General features: G+C 40.3%; 1 protein-coding gene and 1 pseudogene across 7 annotated transcripts in view; both read right to left on the bottom strand.

The window, feature by feature from the left end:
* The window catches only part of Srgap1 (SLIT-ROBO Rho GTPase activating protein 1), a 308,189-nt gene that overhangs the window by 250,884 nt on the left and 35,867 nt on the right, over positions 1-21,438 (bottom strand). The gene's annotated exons all lie outside the window — the stretch shown is intronic.
* On the bottom strand, positions 12,635-19,798 carry LOC101715164 (anaphase-promoting complex subunit 15 pseudogene; annotated as a pseudogene).

Here is a 21,438-nt window from a genome sequence, read left to right as displayed (position 1 = left end):
GGGGAGAGTAGGGGAGGGGAGAGGAGGGGAGGACAATCCTTCTAAGGACACAAAAGTTGCACATATTGTTTCTTTTCCCATCACAGTGGTCAAAACTTAGTTATATGACCACTTATAATTTCAAGGGAACTTGAGAAGAATGATTTTTAGAAAGCATGTGTCAAGCTACAATTTGGGGAATTGTATTACTGAAGGAGAAAGGAACACAGGTACTGGTGCCCAAACAAATGTGTCCATATGAGCCAGAAATGATTAATATAAAATTCAGGGTAAGAGTAATCTCTGATGAGAGGGAAGGGAAAATATTCCAGGGGCTTTAGGAATATTAGTAACATTTTATTTTGTAAGCCAGGTGATCACAATATAGGGTTTATTTTTTTCACTGTTACTCCTTTAAACACATACACCATATATATACTCATTGTATATATTTCACACTTTTTTAACAAACAGTTATTGAAGCTGGGTTGGATATATGGGGATTCATTATACATTCTTCTATACTTCTGAATGTGTTCAAAATTTTCCAGAATAAGCAACACACACACACACACACACACACACACACACACACACACATATATGGTTTCATCTTTATATCCTTTCAGATACACAGTACTTGTTAAAAACCTAGTATATAAAAATTATTGTCCTAAATGTAGTGCTATGTTACACATACATGAGAAATAAAGGAATGTCCTATCCTTAAAATGTTTAAAATCTAACTGAGAGGGGGAGATTAAAATAATAGATATAATGCAGTGACCAATAAGAAGTATAGACAGAATCCAGACAAAGGAGAAATCAGTTTGCTTGAGGAAGAATGAGGTTGCCATGACCCTAGGAAATGAGCAAATGTGACAGAAATAGCAGCAGTTAATCAAAATAATAATAAGCAAAACTAATTTTAAGCAATTAGATTTGTGCAGGCTTCTTCATGCAGCTGTGGGTTTGTTTCGAAGTTTAGAACCAAGTTAAATGCAAACTGAGGAAACAGAAAAAGTTGCTGCTCCACTTTCATAAATCAAAATGGATTTAGTTACTTGATAACCAAACAGAATTCATCATTTGAAGGAAGACTTCTGCACTAGTGCCTTCAATCCCTCTGAAGAGAGAGTAAAGCATAATGACTTGTGGGCACCTTCGGGGGCCTCCTTAGGTGTGGCTCTCCATTCCACATTTGCAAGCTGTGCAGCTCTACCACAAGTTGCTTAATAACCTCTTCCTACTTCCGATTCCTCCTCAGCACCATAAGGGTAACAATGGTACCTACCCTCTATAGATACTGGGAGGGTTAATACTGTTCTTGGGACAGTGCCTGAAACACAGTAAACATTCAATGCTTTATTATCTGCCCCTTCCATGGCTTTTTGTTTTGGTTTGGTTTTTGGTACCAGGGATCAAACTCGGGTCCTTGCGCTTGCAAGGCAGGCGGCAGAACCACAGAGCTAAATCCCAGGCCCTTCCATGGCTTTTTGAAAACGAGCTCATCTATTTACTTAGAGTTCACTGCAATAGGAATGGTTATTTTGGACAATCTAGAGATCTAAATTTTTTAGAAAGTTGATTTTTTTTCAAATACCATAAAAGACAAAAAAAGGCAGTTTTGCAAGTCAACTCCAGGGAACCATCAACTCATGATTTAAATTTGAAATTCTAACTGGGACTCCAAGAATGGCTACTTCTATATGGGTTATATTCTTTGATGTTAATCTAGTTAATTTTTAAAATCTTGGGTGCTTTCTTGTCGTCCGTTAAATACTAGAGTCCAGCTTTCTTCCTCAAGTACTTGGGCATCCATGCCATTCAGCTCCCCAAAAAGCTCCGATAATCAAGGTGGGAGGTGTGACTAAAACCCACTGCGCAAAACATTATGTGATTATGTGCTAAACTATGTGATGCCAACTATGGGAGGTCAGGAGTGTGGAGAGCTCTGCGTGAGTAGGAGCAACCAGAAAGAAAGAAATGGAGTGGTGCACCAAGTAAGGCTTTTTGCTCAGCCTTCAAGCACAAGTACAATCTAGACAGAGAGAAAAGAGGAACAAGCTATAGAAAAGGCAAAAAGACAGGGGTGAGGTCAGAGTGGACCACGAAGAGACCAGACAGTACACCAGAGCTCAACAAGAAGAGTTTACATTTTGGAGAACTAGAGAAGATAAACATGCAGAGTGAAACACAGAACTAGACTATGGATGGCTCTTTTTTTCTTTAAGGATTTTTCCACTATTAGAGTTATTTTTCCTACCGCTCCTTATCTCTTGGTATGGTGAAGTAAGAACAAACCATATAAGGAATAGTGCTTTTGAAGAGCAACTATGAGATTTCTTCAGGGCAAGAACCTTAATTATATTCATCTTTGAATTCTGAGCACCTAGGAGAATAACTAGCAAAGACTCTTTTCAAAATGCCTCCCAATAACTGAACAGCTACACAGCAATAGCCCAAACCAGCAGACCATGACTGTCTCTAATTTTTTAAAAAGTGCAGCAGTGTGGTTGAGGGTTCACAATCCATTAATGTCCACAAAAGAGGTCTCTCATAACCTCCATCACTCATTCCTGTTATATTTAAGCCTCTTCTTTAGTATGCACGATTTCTTATTTAGGTTTGCTAGTACAAAATTCTAAATAATATCTTTGCAACTCAGTTATTTTTAACTAGGAAAAAAAGAAAATGGAGGTATGAAGCATTGCTTAGTTACAACTAGAGTATCCTACACCATTTATTTATTTTCTTTCTCTCTTTCTTTCTCTCTTTCTTTCTTTTTTCTTTTTCTTTTTTTTGTACCAGGGATCAAATTCGGGTCCCTGTGCTTGTGAGGCAAGCAGTGGAACCACTGAGCTAAATCCCTGGCCCAATTTATTTTCTAATAAGAGAGAGAATGGTCCATTCGAGACATTGCGGAGTCCTTTGGTATATCATTTTAGGCTGTCATTTATTACATGTTCCCCTTTGCCTGCCTCCCAAACTGCAAAGTAAAATAAACAAGAAGTAAATAATACTTTTAATGAGTCTACAAAGATTTTAGAGAGTCCTTTGACATTCCTATTTCTTCTGCATTGAGTTCAGTGACTCACACTTATTAACAAGTTTTTCTAAAGTCTGACATACTGGAACAAAGATATTTTAAATTTATTATACAAGAAGTTACTTCGTGGCTCCAAGTATAGACTCTGATACACATACAGAATATAGATATTAATAAAAATCAGTGAAAATTCTATTACTATGTAGCAAATCTGGTTCTATTTTTGAGAAATTCGACTTCATTCTTCAGGAAGTTTTAAGGTATGGTATATCATACATTACTAATTTTTAATGTAATCATAGTAAACCAGAGGGTTCCAAATAAGGTGATAAAAACTGTAGTGAAACTTGACCAAAACATATGTGGTCAATGAGGAAGTTAATAAAATGAAACATATACTGAATATCTTCCAACAGCCATCAAACTGATATAATTTAGAGCAAAGAGTCAAGCAGGTAAGACTTCCTTAGCATTCTTTTTGCCAAAAAATGTATGTGAATTCAAACATAATTTTTCCTCTTTTTAAAAAAAGAATTAAAATGAATCTGACAAAGACAAGACACCAAAAGAATGAACTAAAACAGCATTAATATATATAATAGATCATAACTTTTACTTTATACTGTTTGTCTCCTTTAGTTCTATAATTTATGAAATATAAATTTCCCAGAAGTCTCAGCAACACATCTAGTCTAAAATGCAGCATGATTTAAATTTTATTTTGAAGAATTTTCCTATCTTGGAACAGAGACTGAAGTGCCAAGTGAAGTGTCCACTGTATCTGGCAGAATTACATTTTGAAATTATAAGAAGGGATGACATCAAATGTTAAAGGAAAAATGTTCTCATTCAACACAGCAACATGGGAGGCCTTGAGCTGACTATGCTACATTATGTTAGATTCTGTAGCTGTGTATTGGCCATATTGATTTCCACATTTCTGAATGAATTAAAAGGCTTCCAACGAGCTTCCTTTCCAGCACAGGAAATCCTGTTGGAGTCCCCCTTGCAAGTACACGTCATGCTCACAGCTTTTCATTTTGTGCCCTTTGAAAAATCAACATTAGCTATATTTCACAGGAAGTTCTTCCTCCTCCCACCCCATTAGTCTGTAAGGTAAACTTTGGTTAGACTCAAGGCTGGCATAAATTGAGCTCTGCTTTCTTATCACAGTGAAGCAGCTGGGCTAACACTGCCACTTGACCAACTCAACCCTTTTTTTTCCTGAGTACTTGGAATATATTCAGCTTCAGATGAGTGAGTCTTTTGTGCCTTCTTGTTCTCTGATTTATCAATATTTAGAAATACCTTTGAAAAATATCAAGGAAAAAATGTATTTCTCTCCCCCCAAATCCAAATGCTAACCAAAATGAAATCTGCAGAAAGATTAGTATTAGTTAACTGTGTTTCCAAATTGAATTTAATGCTTGGGATAAAGACACATGAAAATGCAATTAAATGAAATCTAATGCAGAAACATTTCACTAAGTGTGAAGCACCACAATTTCAATAGGGCTGTGGCAACTCATGCTATTTTAAGACATATCTGAAATAGCAGGCAAGGTAAATTGAGGTTGTTACTGAAGAAATTCTTGAGAGCATGTTAAACAGTTACTGCCTAAATAAAAGGTTCACTGAATTCCTTTTAGAGGAGTTTTTTTCATAGACATAGATTTCATTGATGAAAGTGAAAGTATCCATTTGTTCCAAATAACCAAGCTGTTAACAATAAAATAGAAGTAAAAAAGAGTACAGTGGGCATGTCCAAACAATATTCTCATCATTACTGCTCTAGTTGTCCTGGTTTCATTTACTTTCCAGCCTAAATTTGGCAGCACAGATTCCTATGCTAGCATGGGAGCCTAATTTCCAAACAAAAGCAAACTTCTCATATTTGTACCTATACAAACCATACCAAAAAAGTACAAGAGGGCCTACATATTCTTTCAACACACCATTCTCTGATAAAGTAAAATTAGGGAATTAAATCCACTATGAAGCATATTATAAATGTATTGGTCACAGAAACAAAGTTCCCTACATTTATTTGAATATAGAAACTTCTTTTCAAGGGATTCCAAATTAATAACAGAATTGTTAACAAAAACTTGAAACCTACAACTTAAAGAAGAAAAGGTTTATTTTAGCTCACAGTTGCAGAAGTTTCAGTCCATGGTCAGCTGGCCCCAAGGCAGAAATATCTTGCTAGAAGGGTGTATTGGAGCAAAGTGCTCACTTCATGGTAGTCACAAAGCAAAGCACAGGGGAAGAGCACCTGAGAGGAAAGGACCAGATCTAGTCCTCAAGGTCATGCCCCATGCCCCACCCAGACACACACAGAAATGTGTTTTACTATTATGCTAGGGTGTCTTACTACAGTCAAGTCGATGTGCTGGGATATGCCCCTGTGGTGGCCCAGGGGCAACTCCTATCCATGGACATATTCTATCTGGTATGCAGAGTTTTAAACAAAAATTAAGCCAGTAATGAACATTTGGAGATTTCACATAAACATCTAGGTTTAGTAACATCCCACTGCCACATGGTCCTAACTGGCTGAGGCTTAGCAGTGGATTTAGACCACTTAGGGTACATATTGTCCAGTTGAACAAAGGGCTTCCCATCTACCATCTCTCACCCACAGTATGCCTTATGCATGAGCATTACCTGCCTGCTTTTCCTAGGCATTTATTTACCTTTGAGACTCTATGTAGAAGATAAGAAAACATGGAGAATCACAGGCCTATTACCCGAAGTTGATCAACTATAGATACAGTGAGAAAGTTTATTTCAAATAAAACTTCTGAAGTCATACATCTCCTTTAGTGCTCAAGATCTGTACCTGGGCTCCGTACCCATATCAGATAATTCAACTAGAATGTTCTTCGATGTGTTTTCTGTACTATCAATGGGTATTAACTATATTATCAATGGATCATCATCCTGTTATTAACAATAATTTACTGATCACTTACTAAGTTCTAGGCACCAGACAGTCTCAGTATGTCCCAGCATGCCAACTTGTCTGGATTAAGATAGCCTGACATATTAGTAAAGTACACTTCTGGGTAATCCTAGCCATTTTCAGCTGTCCAATTCTAGCTCTCAGAGATGTTATGAGCACTCAGTAAACCTTTTCCACTTGACAGCATAAAAATATAAAATCAAATCCAGAACCTTATTTTATTCTTTTCATTGACTGCTTCTTGGCCTTTTGGCTAAGATCAAGTGTATTCTTTTCATTTAAACCCTTGCCACTTACAGTTATTAATATTAAAAAGTGCATTTCTGTGCCTTCTTAGCCAGAGATGCCTTCCTGCTAACTACCACATATAGAATAACTGTAAAGACCTGAATTGGCAAGCCTAGTTTTCTTTTTTTTTCTTTTTGTACCGGGGATCGAACATCGGGTTTTTGTGCCTGCGAGGCGGTGGAACCACTGAGCTAAATCCCCGGCAAGCCTAGTTTTCTTATGATAACGGGCCCAGCTCTGTCCTCAGATCTTCAATTTCCTTATTTTATTCATTTACTTCAGTTTGCATTTAAGCTAAAAAATGACACACTGCTTTTAGCTGACATATACAATATGAATTTTCCAATAAATTAAACAACCCCTGATCTCCTATCAGGGAAAACAGCATAATCACTATAAAAATAATGACAGCAATTCCCAAGATCTATATGTCTTTTATTATGCCAACACTGCCTTGATTACTGTAGCTTTAGAGGAAGTCTTAAAATTAGGTAATAAGGGCCGGGGATTTAGCTCAGTGGTTCTACCACCTGCCTCGCAAGCACAAGGTCCTGAGTTTGATCCCCAGTACCAAAAAAAAAAAATTAGGTAACAAATGTCTTCCAACACTTTTTTTCTTCTTTTTTTTCTTGTTACTTTTCTAGGTCCTTTGTACTCCTACATAACTTTTAAATTTCAATATCCAATTCTTCATTTATAGCAAGTATACTTAGACCTGAATTTTTATATATACCTTGTGTTTTCCAATCCTGCTAAATTCAAATACAAGTAGTGGCTCTTAGAGATTTCTTAGCATTTTCTCTGTAGATGATCATTTTATCTACATATAAAGATTTTACTTATACTTTGCCAATCCTATGCTAATTGTTTCTTTTTATTGACAGACTATTTTGTTTTGGGCCTATGTTTCAAAGTTTAATGAACAGATGAACAGTAGGCATATCTGCCCTTGTTCCCCACCTTAGGGAGAAAGCATTGTATCTTTTCCATTCTTATAAGGCATTTTTGCTGGAAGTATGGAGTACATACCTTTAATCTGTTGAGAAGGTTCTGTTCTACTTCTAGTCTCCTGATAGCTTTTACCATGAACAGCTGTGGAATTTAGTCCAAAACTTTTTCTCCAACTAGTGACAGGATCATATGGCTTTTTCCTTTCCTCTGTTAAAATGATGACTTTTGGGGGTGGATCTTCCAATGCTGAACCAACACTGCCATCCCTATAATAAAACCACTTTCTACATACTGCCAGATCTGACTTCTAAGAGTTTGGTTTTTTAAACAAATTTCTATCTATGTTCATAATTTTTTCTTCTATTATCTTTATCCAGTTTTAGGATTAGCACAATGTTGAGTTCCTAAAATGGGGGAAGAAGTGTTCCTTCTTTTTTCTGCTTTAAATGTTTGATATAATTTATCAGTTAAAATGTATATGTGCCTGTTGTTGTCATATGGGTAGGTTTTCAAGCTAGGGATATACTTTCTTTAATAGGTGCTATTCAAATTTTATATTTCCTCCAGAGTTAGTTTCATTAATTTGTCTTCCAAGGTACTTCTTAGAAGTTGTCAAATTTATTTCAAAAAGGATTTTTGTAATATGCTTTCTATATCCTTTTAAATTCTGTAAAATCTGTGGTAATGTCCTCTAAATTTTGATATTGTAATTTAAAAAATGTATAATTGATACTGTGTAATAGGAAGAAAAGGTCTAAAGGAGTAGAGGAAGTTGGAGGGGTAGGGGAAAGGAAAGAAGGGAAAAGAAAAAATATGAGAAAAGAAAAAAAATGGAAACAAAGTCTTTGCAAATAGAGAAGGGTGGAGGGGGGGTGAATGGAGGGCAGGGGAAGGGGAAAAGAATAAGAACCAAGATACATCATGTAAAGGTACAAGATCCCAATGATGAATGTAACTATTTTATATCTAAAATGTATCAATAAACTTAAAAGAAAAAAAATGATAGCAGCAAACGACTGGATTTACTTAGCAACAGCATTCCAAAGATCGTAGTTTTATACTTGGATTTACCCATATTGCTCTTCTTCAAAATACCTGCTGTATAACTGAACAACAGCTCAGCTCCATCTCAGATGGTGTGCAGTCAAAGAAAATAATGGGACATAGCAAACAACTTCAAAGCCTCAGCACTACTTAGGTTAATAATATATAATTGCTACAATTTTCTTTTAGTACAGTACTTTTAATTAAATGTGCTGAAGTCTCTACCTACCAACTTATTTTCTGCCACAGGCAGCCATTTTGCATTCTGAACTGAGGCATATGGACTGTGTCCTTTTTCACTCCTTCTCAGTCTGGTTTCCTGGAACATGGGTTTAAGTTAGAGACACAAGTGCTTTCTAGGCCCGCCTTCAGAGAGCAGGTTCTGACCAGTGAGCCATGGCTTTGCAGAGCTACACAAGGTGGTTAGCATGTTATGTAAATCAAGCGCTATAGATTTTCCACACTGTTTTCCACAAGAAACAAAGAACACAGGGAAAGAAGTAGGCATGGAAAAAACACCACTTTTATTCTATTAAATATACATTTAAAATTCTCTTCCTAAAAGACAGAGTGAAAGGTGAACATTCTGAATCAACAATATCATGACTTAATGGTATCTGTCCAGAATATTTTTTCAATAATTTTCACACTAAAGAGCAGGATGTGGTAGGTGCCCTGTAATCCCAGCACTCTGTAAGTTAAGGCAGAAGGATCACCAGTTTGAGCTCAGCCTGATCAATTTAGTGACTTAGGGAGACACTGTCTCAAAATTTTTTTTAAAGGGGCCGGGGGGTCGTCTGGGAATGTAGTTCATATGAGGGCCCTGTGTTCAATCCTTAGTACCACAAAAATAAAAATAAATTTAAAACCAAAATAATAATTTTCACAGTGAAACCCGTAATAATGATTCACTGTGAACAATTCAGTGTTATGTATTATGTGACTCTTCACTGTTTCTACGGCTTGTTTTTTCACCAGCCCTATTTGCGATTAAACCACAGAATTCAGAGACATCAGTCATGGCCAGAAAAACTAAAAAGAGAACATTTAAAACTGGTTGACCCTCTAGTTCAAGACTAGAGGTATGGAAGCGAGGCAGGGCTGTCTTTCATCACAGGCTTGTCTGCTTTATTGTTCAATTTGTACATTTATTACTTTGATAGTCGCTTTTTATTTAATTTACATGATGGAAAAAAGTCAATACAGCAGAGTTTCTGGAAGGAATTATTTTCCCTATAACTTTCAAAGCTATAGCACACTTTTTTCAAGGAGGGCACAGGATTTGCCTCCTTTGCCAATATTTTTTCCAAAAATACTAATACATTCCAAATTTTACCTGTTGACAATTTCAATCAGTTCTCTCTTCTTGAGTTGTATGAGACTGACTAGGCACTAGGAATCTGATAAAAATTGGAATAAGTTAAAAAAAATTGGAACAAGTAACCTCCAAACAACTATAAGCCAATAGGCACTAATGGGTCAAAGAAGGGGTTCAGAGGACAAGGTGATCAGCATTTTTTTTTCCCAGTAAGGGGATTAAACCCAGAGCCTTCACACTGAGCTGCATCCCCAGGCTTTGATTTTATTTTGAGACAGGCTCTCACTAAGTTGCTAAACTGCCCAGGCTGGGCTCGAACTTGTGATCCCTTTGCCTTAGCCTCCCAGAGTGCTGGGATTACAGGCCTGTGACACCATGCCTGGCTACAGTTGATGGGCTTTGATGATGGTCAAAAATAACATCAAGATATAGGACTGCATTAATGAACATGGAGTGTGGAGATGGAAGGAAAGAAGAGAAGATTCAAGAGACAAGTAGGCGCCTGGCTTGTAACAGGACTATGCTGGAGGCAAACAAGCAAGAAAACTGATAGGACAGGCAATGGCAGGTCTAGAGCCCTGCTCTGTGTTAGCAGGGGGCAAGAAGGTATGGAAGTGAAGACCCCTGGCTTTGGCAGTGGGGAGGTCTTCAAGAGAGCCGCCAAGGCCTCCATTAAGTTTGGGGTGAACCAGAACCACCTAGGGGAGAGTCCCTGTGAACCAGAGAGGGTGGGGCCTGGACAGGTGGCATCTGCTCTGAAGAGGAAGGGCTTCTGCACAAGGAATGAAAAACAGATGATGTCTGGAATCAGAGATGTGGAGCAAGCAGGCCCTTTAACCCTTTCCAGCTAGGAGAGCCAGAGCCTCTGCTAGAAAAGACTACAGGAGCCTCGATCTGATCCTATAGGAGCCACGATCCTTGGGGGACCCAGGGTTAGTGGATACAGAAGTGAAACAAAAGTTTGAAGGAACAGTCTGAACAAATGCTGGGGCATTTGTTATAATGCAACCAGTTCTCCCTGGGATCTAGTGGAAGCAGACAGGAAGGTCACGCTGCAGAGAGTTGGGTAGACAGGGGGGGCAGAGATGCCTCCTGAGACCTGCTGCAACCCTGGTGAGAGCTTATTTTGCAGGGATGGTGCTCTTGCAAGGCTGTCTGGGAGGAACTCAGGTGGTGCTGCTCACATCTGGATGGCTCTCCTCCTCATCCCAGCTGCAGCTGGCCATGCTTAACCACCTGCTCACACCACCTCTGCCTCTTAATAGCTTCAATTTCAAGGGTCAGCCACTTCCCTGGATTCCCATAATCAAAAACACTGCAACCTCTTAAATGAACTTTGACTTGTTTCTTCTCTTGTGAAATGAAAACTCAAACTTCTGCTAGTAGCAACTGCAGCTAGTGGTGCAAAGGGAGGAAAAACACGTATCTCAAAGAGAAACATCTCACACGTCCCTCACCAAACCCTTACTGCCAGCTCACTTTGGTCTCTTGTTTTGTCATCATTCATTTCTAAAGAATAAACATGGCTCTTCATGTTCTCTTACGGTAAAAACAGCACTGGCTTATTGGGGCTATGAAAAAGAGGGTGGATCTAAGATAAATGCTGAGTTAGTCTTGTTCTCCTCTGAGCCAACTACCTGGGCCTGGAGTGCCCTAGAAATACCTGCACAGTTGAGGAACAAACAAATGTGACCCTGCAGCCATCTGAGATGGAAGGAAGAGATGAAAGGAAGAGAAACTAGAGGCTAATCAGGAAGGAACACCATGTCATGGAAAAGTAGCCATAGCAAATGGACGATCGATCCATGGTAAATACTCAACAACCATCAGACATTCTTATACTTTCAGTGATCTCTAAGAATTACAGTACTTAGCGCATTTATTTATATGATAATGTCTGTTACATGCCTACTCTATATGTACCAGGCACAATTTATTATGCGTCTTAGACTGGATGCAACTTTTCATATGACACTGATTTGATCTGCACTCTATCTTTTTTTTTTTTTTTTTTCTGGTACCAGGGATCCAACTCAGGACCTTGCGCCTGCAAGGCAGGCATGGCACAACTGAGCTAAATCCCTGGCCCCTGCACTCTATCTTTAAGGGAAAATTTCAGGATGGTGGTTAACTATGTTCTTCCCTATCCTATCCACTTGTGGCCAATTAACAAAGTTTCTTGTTTGTTTCTTAAGCCCCTCACAGCCACTGATGTTCTGTGTGTAGCTCTACTGCACTGCATTCCATTGTTTGTACATAGCAAACCTCTTTCAAGCTATATGGCATTACCATTTCTAGCAGTAGCAGCAGCTGCTCCTGTAACTTATGACCTAGACTGAGGAATCTGCACAAGATACACAGCTCTCCAATCTCCTGGAGGAGAGGGGCAGGGCAGGGGATCAGCAGCCCAGGCCACAACTGCCACCTCCTCTTCTCCCCACCTCCCAGCATAATCCTGGAAAGAGTTCAAAGCTCTCCTGCAGGAACTGTGTGATGAGTCAGCAGGGCAGTGTGTGTGAGTCTTCAGGGCCAGCAAATGTGGCTCTGTCCCTCTGTCATTCTTTCACGTATTCCTTTGTTCCTTCTGCAGACTTGTGGGGCCCTGAGTACCCATTCTGTGCCTGGCCCAGCTTGCAATCCTGGGGGCAAGGAGGGTACAAGATGGAGGAAAGTGTATGCAAGGAATGGGGTATGGATTCAAGGCCCACAGAAAACTAAGTTTAAGAAAAGCAGCAGGTGTGGATAAAGCTGGTGTGAGCTCTCCTTGGACCAGGCCTATCCCCCTCGGTGCTTTCCACTACTGCTCCATCCTACTGCCAGCCACAAGCACAATTCAGAGCAGACACGTGCCTGGTGTTCATCACCACATGGTGTGACGAGGCTGCACAGGGGACTGCAGGGGGCTCTAGGGCAGCTTGAGGTATTATAAACGGACATCGTCCTACCCTGAACTGCACTTTTAGCCAAGCTGTGGGACACTGAATGGCTCTGGGGCAGCATTACCTAACAATGTTGGTCCAGGTCTTGGCTTCCCTGAATATTTTTTTTTCAGTCCTGTATCTTTATTAACAAGGGTTAGAAAGATACCAGACCTGTCAACCAGGGGGTGGCCAGGAAGGTGGGATGGACTCAGGCTCTGGGGATTCAAGGGCAGACTGATGGTCTGGGAGGGGTCAAGATCAGGTCCTGGCAACAGCTGAGGAAGTGCCCATGGCTGAGCTTCAGGCACTGCGGCTGTCAGCTGGTTCTGTGGCCTGACAGGTTGGGGGCTGGGGATGCAGGGTAGTTTGGGCTGGCCTGAAATCAACACCCTGCCTTGTCAACCTAGATCATCCACTGGTCCTGATCCTGTTCGTTGCCTTCCATGTCCACCTCACTGACTTCTCCGTCATCAGGTGATTCATTATAGTCGTTCATCTCATCCATGTCCTGCATGTCTTCATCATCTTCTGAGTCCTCTTCACTATCCTCATCATCATCTTCATCCTCCTCTTCCTCATCATCATAGTGCTCTGAGGCTGGCTTGCCAACAGGTACCAGGTTGTTGTCTTTCTCTGCAATGCTTTGGAGCCAGGCCTGATGCTGCTGTTCCTGCTGCTGCAGCTCTGTCTCCACACAAGACCGATCCAGATTAAACCACAGTGTCTCAGTCACATGGGGGAAGAGTGAAGGGAACAAGGTGGACATGGCTCCTAGACCGGGTTTGAGTCCTGGGGCCACCACCTACTTACTAGCTGTTTGTGGCCAAGTCACTTAACCTCTCTGGGCCTCAGTTTCCTCATCTGCATATCGTCCCGCCGTGGTTGTGGCAGCAGCTACCTCGCCTGCGTCTCTCCTCACAGGACCTCCCAGGGCCAGCTTCTGAAGTCAAGTGCTGGCTTCCTTGAATATTAACAAAGGTGGTGGAATGTCCTGGGATAGCTGATGTAGTAATGATTCTCTTGTTTATATATATATGCATGCACACGTGAGGACTGAACCCAAAGAACACTGAGCTATGTTCCCAGCCCTTTTTAGTTTTTATTTTGAGATAGCTTCTCCCTAAATTGCCTGGGCAGGCCTCAAACTTGTGATCCTCCTGCCGCAGCCTCCTGAGTAGCTGGGATTACAGGTATGCACTACCATGCATGGCTAACAATTCCCTTAGCTTTTGGCAGAATTTTTCTGTTGGTTTAAAAACAAACAATTTCCACACAAAACACAAGAAGCACATTATTAAGAGCTCAGTAATCACTTGTAATCCCAGGAGTTAGGGAGGCTGAGGGAGAAGGATTGCAGGTTCAAGTTTTATCTGGGCAATTTAGGGAAACCATATCAAAAAAAAAAAAAAAAGGAAGGGAAGGAAGAAAGGGAGGGAGGAAGGGAGAGAGGGAAAGAGAAGAGAAAAGAAAAGAACAAAAGAAAAAGAAAGAGTTAGTAATATTTCTTTTCTTTCAGTACTGGGGATTGAACCCAAGAAGCAGTGAGCTACATTTTATATTTTTATGTGAGGCAAGGTCTAAATTGCCCAGGCTGGTGTTGAGCTTGCAGTCTTCCTGCCTCAAGCCTCCTGAACATCTGGGAGTACAGCACATCAGATCTAGAGTTAGCACATTTTAATCTGATGAGCCAGACCACTCCTCTATAAATAATGTTATCCCCAAAATTGAAGTGAATTCTAAGGATCAACAGAGGTTAAGAGTAGGAAAACTTTATTGAGAGAGATAGCTCTTCAGAGACAGGAGGGGACCCGAAAGTGGAAGTTTTACAGAGTAAAATCACAAGGTGGGTACAAAAGGCATGAGGTCAGTACAACGTGAATCAAAACTATGATGAACCAATAAAATTACAAGTATAGCCACTTAGGTAATATCAATCCAATAGGGAAGCAGGTTATGTAGCAAGTATACATGGAAAGAACAAAGACCTTTTTATTTTATTTATTTATTTATTTTTTGGTACCGGGGATGGAACTCGGATCCTTGCACTTGCGCAGCAGGCGGTGAAACCACTGAGCTAAATCCCTGGCCCACAAAGACCTTTTTAGGAAGGGATGGATCAGGAGGTCCTTGTCACTTACCTAGATGACTGATGTCTATCTAGACTTTATTGGACCAGGTGATACCAATTATAGTACATTGCTTATCCCTCAGGGAGGCGGAGGTCATTCTGTCTTTATCTTGAAGCCCAGGTTTCGACAGATGAGCCTCTAGCCAATGTATTTCCTCTGCACTGACTCCCTTGAGGATCTTACCTTGACTGCCTAGAATATTTCTACCTAACCTAGCTGTCTACAATACTATGGCATTTCAAACAGCAAAATGCTATTTTCTGTCAATGACTCTATGTAGCACAATAGCCAGAGAACGCTAAAAATCCCGTTGGCCTCCATAAACTTTAATTGATTTACAAAATCTACTTAAATAACTTAAAAAATCAAAACAATGATATTCCACTATGATGTACAAAAATCTTGGTGACTAATGTGCTCATACCTCTTACTGTGTGGATTGAAAGAAAATGTCACTGTGGAGATATGCTCCTTGAACAATGAGCAAGTTCTAGGTAGGTCTTTTAGTGTGAAGACAAGCTGGTAATAGAGGCATCTTTACACGCTCAACAGTTTTCTAGATCCAAAATGTCATTTATTTTTAGTGGAATTTTTTTTTTTAAACTTTCAATGTAGAAAGACGTCTGGTCACAAGAACAAGAGCATTTGCTATATGTGTCAGAGTCTACCAGATGGGACCCTTGAAACAGGTTTTGCTCTGCTCACTTTCTGGTGAAAAGACTTACCTTGGTCAATTACCACTGTTGTTGTAAAAATGAGTTCAGTTTCCAGAGAAGCTTTGGAGGCAGCCTGGGATGGATAAGGCCTATCTGTAACCCTGAAAGAGTCCATCACAATCATCCCCATGCCACGTCTTTCGTTCTGCTCTGAAAGCCTCACAAAAATGAAGATATTCAGGGTCAAACGAGAAAGGTCCCGGCTGGCCTGACCCTAAGTGGGAATAATGGGGCTGGCAGGTGGGCCGAATGCCCTGCCTGGCAGATGTGCGTGTGGCAGGCTGTCACCACTGACTGCAATCACATGATGGGCCAGAGCTGCCCAGCCTGGGTTGTAATTGGATCCGTCCACACATGCTTCAGGAAGCAGCACGATCCCTGGGGATCTCCTTCACCGAGTACAAAAGAGTTCATGCTGCCGACTTCCCTGGCCCCGAAAGTCCCTTTATAAAATAGCTACCAACTCTCACCCTGAGAGTTTTTAAAGACTTGCTCTTGGTCCTATGTAGCTAACATAGAACCTGCGCAATAATTAATATTTGGTTACCTGAAAGGCCTGGCCATTTCTTCTTATCCTCCTAGGCAGTTAGTTAATTTACAAAGCAGTTATTTGATTTTAACTAACATCTTGTATATCCAGTCAATAAATTTGCTATTTATAATAAATGATATATTGTACTTTAGATTCAATATTATTTTTAATATCTACTGAGCAATTAGAGCAAATAACATATTTGATATTTTAGGTTTTTAATTATAAAAACCTCACAACATCATAAACAGTGGAAAGTGGAGAAGAAAAAGAACTATCCTTATCTGTCTTACAATCCATATATTTACTTAATTATAAACATACTATATATAAACTCTATATTCTAATTTTTTTACTTCTTTTCTATATTAGCAGTTCTAATTTTTCTAATATTGAATTCCACTGAATTCATAATTTTATATGGCTTGGTTACTATTTTACTAGAGCTTTAGTAATTTATTTTAGTAAAATGTAGATCATCTTTCATTTTGAAGTATCTATAAATTAAAACCAACTTTTAAAGAAGCAGCTCCTGAAAAAGCCAATGTATATAAAATAAAGATGGCAGAAATGTTCAATCAGAATTCTATGTATACAAAATGGTTTTCAAATGCAGCTGCTGTGGAGGGTGTCATTTCTTTTCAAAAGTATTACAATGTTGACCAAAGATCTGATCTGATGTGATCTGATTCACAGATCAAATAATAGCAAAAAGTGCTGAAGAATTATTAGCACTACTAAGTGCTTTGCACGAATTACCATAGTCTTTACAATAACCTATGCCATAATAACCTAAGCCCATTCTACAGATAAGAAAAGTGAGGCTCAAAGAGATTAAGTAATTTGGACACAGTCACAGAGCTGGGGTAGAAATCCAGGCATACTGATCCAAAGCCAGGACTTAGTCAATATGCTATTGAATTTTCCTTGTTCCCCAAACAAAACAAAACCAAAACCCTAATCCATTACTACTACATACTATCAATTTATTTTTGGTAAGATCTTTTTCTTTGCAAATGATTGATATTTTGCAAATGAAATACTGATACCCTTTTCTATGCCATCATACATCATAATGTATGTGTATCTGAATATGTATCTGAATATGCACCATATTCTGAAATATCCATAAATGGTTTACCATAACGAATCAGTGATTTGTGATATCCAGGCAACACTTTGATACACTGCAGCCCGGTCATATGTTCGTTCACACACCAGAAAATTACTATCTTTAATCTCAAGAGCTCAATGCCATTGAATTTCAACTAAGGTAAGGTGTGGCTTTGATAGTTTCCAGAAAGTCAATGTGACAGCTTTGAAGGTGATAGCATCACTATTGGCTGTTTTCCTACAACACTGTTATACAATCAGCAACAAAAACCAAGGGATGAGAAAAACAGTTGCGTTCCCAAAATACACAGCACTTGTTTGGGTTCTGGGCACTGACAAAAAGTGTTGACAGCAATGTGTTCTTCTGAAGGCCTCCCTTCCTCTGCCCTCCTCCATCTCCAATCTGGTTATGTTTCTGAGCGGGACCCTCGCATAGTGAAGAGGACCCAGATAAGGGATGGCGGGCTGGTGAGAAGCCTGGAAAGTATCATCCACTCATTCATTTACACATCAGTACATTTTCAAGAGGCAGCTAGGGGGTACCAGGAGGCAGGGAGCCAAAACGGGAATAAAATAGTACCTGTTCTTAAAAAGCCATAAGTCTGTGGAGAATAATGACGGCAGTACACAGTTTAGCAGAGGTAATGGGAGGCACTACTGGGACACAGAGGACAGGAAACTGAGGACCTGATATTTCTATGCTGCACACTGTGAAGTTTAGGCTCTCAGGGTCAGGGTCGTGTACAAGCACTGGAGTGATTATGTTGATAAGGATGCTCCAACTCAGGCCATCTTGGTGTGGTGCAAACCATGGAGGCCTATTTCCTAAGACTCTGTTACCCCAAACCAAACAAGCTAACTGTGGGGAATGGGCAAGGGTTGAGTGTGGGTTTGGATAAGTAACTTTCACTTACAGTTGGTAACTCTCTTAAAGAAGAGACAGATTCATCTATTTAATAACTAATTCTATCCGAGTGACTGATAAGGGTATACTAAGTGAGTTTCCGTAAACTCGCTGCCCCCGAACCCTAGTGCTCCTTAAAGTGTGGCTGCAGACCAGTACCAGTCTTTCAGTTTTTATTACTAGCAACCCCAAAGGGATAAGCAAAAAAACTGGCAGTCTCCGAAACTTTGTGGTTTTTGGACCTCATTTTAAAAATTGAGGACTGTGCATCTCCTTTGTATGTCTTTATTTCATTTCTGTAATACTTCATTTTACTGCATTTTATAAAATATTCCTGAAAGGTTTGGGAAAAAATAAGTTTTTCACCACAATCTGAAAAGCACAGCTGCAACTAATTTTGATTATGTAAATCAAAGAGGTACAATGTCCCCTTTAAAAAGAACAAAAAAATGTAAAATAGTAAACATCTTTTTTTAAAATTAGCTTTTAGAATGTAACTGTGTCTCAAGTTTTTAAAAACTAGTTTACTGGGTTTATCTGTCTCAAGCACTGAGCCCTTCACTGTAAATACATGGGTTCATTCAAACATCACAATTCAGTAAGGTAAGAACTATCACTATTTTACCAATGAGAAACCTGAGCCCTGCAAAAGCCATACTGTAAGCCAATGACTTTGCAGCTAGAAGGTGGGTAGAACATGACATGAACTATCCGGGTGTAAAGACACACTTTCTAATGTATCACAGAGTCTACTCAATGATGATAAAATGTGTAATAGGGCCTAGGATTTAGCTCAGTGGTTCTGCCTCCTGCTTCACAAGTGTAAGGACCCGAGTTCAATCCCCGGTACCAAAAAAAAAAAGTGTTCCTTATCACCTTGTTCCTAGAGATGACTTAGAGGACCCAAATAATGCACAATTACACCTTTGGGGGCAAGAATTTGTATCTGATTTTAAAAAGATGACGACAACATATTCTCAATTTTCTGCACCAGGATTCAGCAAACTCTTCCATTTTTACTGGGACCCTGGCATGCCATGTGTTTACACATTGTCATGACTAGTCCTGGCAACAATGGTGGAAGAGTCATGACAGAGACTGGATAGCCTCTAAAGCCTGTAATATTTACTCCTTGGCTCATTACAAGAAAAGTTTTCAGATTGCTGATTTATACTACTAAAGCAGCCCACAGCACAGAGCGTGACATCCATAAGCAAATGCCCAATTTCACTTTAGGTCTAAGGATCAAGTATCTGGTGCAGCAAAACTTCTTTGGCATTGGTATCAGATAGGCAAAGAGTCTGAGTTGCATTCATGGTATCTTTTCATGTAAGCTTTTTTTTTTTGGTACCGGGGATCAAACTCTGGATCTTGCACTTTCAAGGTAGGTGACCAAACCACTAAACTAAATCCCCGGCCCTGTCAGCTTTTTAAAGGTGTAGGGCAGCCCACTTTCCAGGCTCCCTTCTGTCTCTCTTAGAAGCTATCTTTCTCTCAATAAATATTTCCCACTCTTAACCTCCATTGTTCCTAGAATTCATTCTTCAATGTTAGAGAACACGATCTTGGAGTAATGGACATCTAGTAGGTTGGAGTTATTAATATTTCTCTTATATTATTATTTCTCTTATAATATTTCTCTTATATTATCCCTATATCATATGCCCTATATTAGTATGAACACAACTACTCTTTCATTTGACAACACACCTTCCAGGAAGTTATCCGGCAGAAACATACAGATTATAAAGCTGTCATACAAGGTAGATCACTCAATCACATGCTGTTATAATTGTTTATAATGGTGAAAATATGGCAATAATAACTCATGGTACATCCATAACATAGACAAATTCTCAGCTGTTAAATGCTATTATTTCTTGTAATATGAAAAAAGAATTTAAATAAAAAGCTGAATCAGGGTTTCAGAACCAAAATGTAAAGAATTTAAACCTGCCCTTTCCATGCTTACTCAGGAAACCACTGAATAAGCTGGGAATCCAGGTTCTTCTTGTACTCCTGAGAGCACTGAGTCAAGAGAGGAGCTGAGCCCAAAAATCTGACTGAAATCTGCTTACCAGGCTCGGGGCCCTGCAGCCTTAGCTGGTGGCGGTGACCAGGAGGTCCTGCAGTGTAATCCTGATGACCCAACAGCTGGAGGTAGAGAGGGAAGGCTCGGACCTGGCCCCAACCTTCCTGGTTTCAACCTCACCTCCTTCTCAAAGGAAGGGCTAAGACTTTCTTGCCTCCTGCAAAGGAATCAGTGTGAAATTTCCCATAATAGAGGCCTCCCATCCAAGGAGAAAGGTTTCAGACGGGGGAAAGAGGCCTTTCTCCAGGCTCAGTGGGGGAAGGTCTGGGACAGCCAGGCATAGCTCAGAGTGCCACACCAGGACTGGGTCCTGAGACGCAGGGCAGTTCTGCTTCCCCATCAGACTCCAAACAGAATCAAAAGGATAGACAGGACCTAAAATACTGGTACTGACAGGCAGGAAGCCTTGACGGGTCAAGTGTTGACTGCCACATGAAGAAAAGAGAAGAAGGCCAGAAGACAGGGGGCCAGAAACTTCCAGGATGGGAAGAGAAGAAAAGAGCAGCATGTTTGATGTGATCATGACCTAGAAGCTTGGAAAATTAAAGATGGACACCAAACAGCAGCTACAGGAAGCCTACAAAATTCCAAGCAGGACAATCACCTCAATGGCCCTGTGCGGTGGCTTGCTGTAGTCATGCTGTAGAAAATGAAATGAGGGAGCATGCGTGGTGGGCAGGGGGTGGAGGATGGGGAGGAACTGAGACCGGTGGATGGTAGACTGAGGGCGCTGCAGCTGTTATCGACCAGCAGGGAAGGTAAATCAGGCTGGATGAGCTTCCAGGCCTCCCTTTCCCTGAGATAAGAAAGGCCGGTGCAGGCACAGCTGGCCCGGGATCCCAGAATCTGCCGACCCTAAGCTTCCAAACTCAGGTGCAAAGCAGCTAAACTCCACCCAGCGCCAGCCCCAGTCCCAGCCCCAGCCCTTCCTGAAGGAAAAAAAAAAAAGAAAACCTGGCATTTTTTTGAGGTCTCATAAAAGTGAAACATCTCCTATGTTTAGGGCTCCGCTGTCTGCAGAGGGGCCAACTCTGGGATCTTGCTCTGGGGCTGCTCTGCTCCTGGCAAGCCCTCAGGTGGTGGCTCGCTGTGCTTCTCTGTAATAAATCCTCACTTTAACTGCATGGGGGCTGGTCTGTGCATGGTTTCCACTTTATACAAGGTTCAGAACCCAGGCTAACAGGAGACAGATGAAATTTACCTATAAAGCAACAAAGATAAAAATTACAGTGAGCTGGTCATGATGGCTCATGTCTGTAATCCCAGCACTCTGGGAGGCTGAGGCAGGATGGTTGAAAGAGCCCAGTTTTAGCAATTTAGCAAGACGCTTGCAAAATTAAAACGATTGTGGATGTAGCTCAGTATGAAGGCCCTGGGTTCAATCCCCAGTAGCATAAAGAAAAAAATTATAGTGGATTTTCCATGCAAAACATGGAA

The sequence above is a fragment of the Heterocephalus glaber genome, unplaced genomic scaffold, assembly GCF_053883595.1.
Source record: "Heterocephalus glaber isolate CG9 unplaced genomic scaffold, H.glaber_assembly_v1.0 deba00001569, whole genome shotgun sequence".
NCBI classification, from domain to species: domain Eukaryota; kingdom Metazoa; phylum Chordata; class Mammalia; order Rodentia; family Bathyergidae; genus Heterocephalus; species Heterocephalus glaber.
This window is presented reverse-complemented; position numbering and strand designations above follow the sequence as displayed.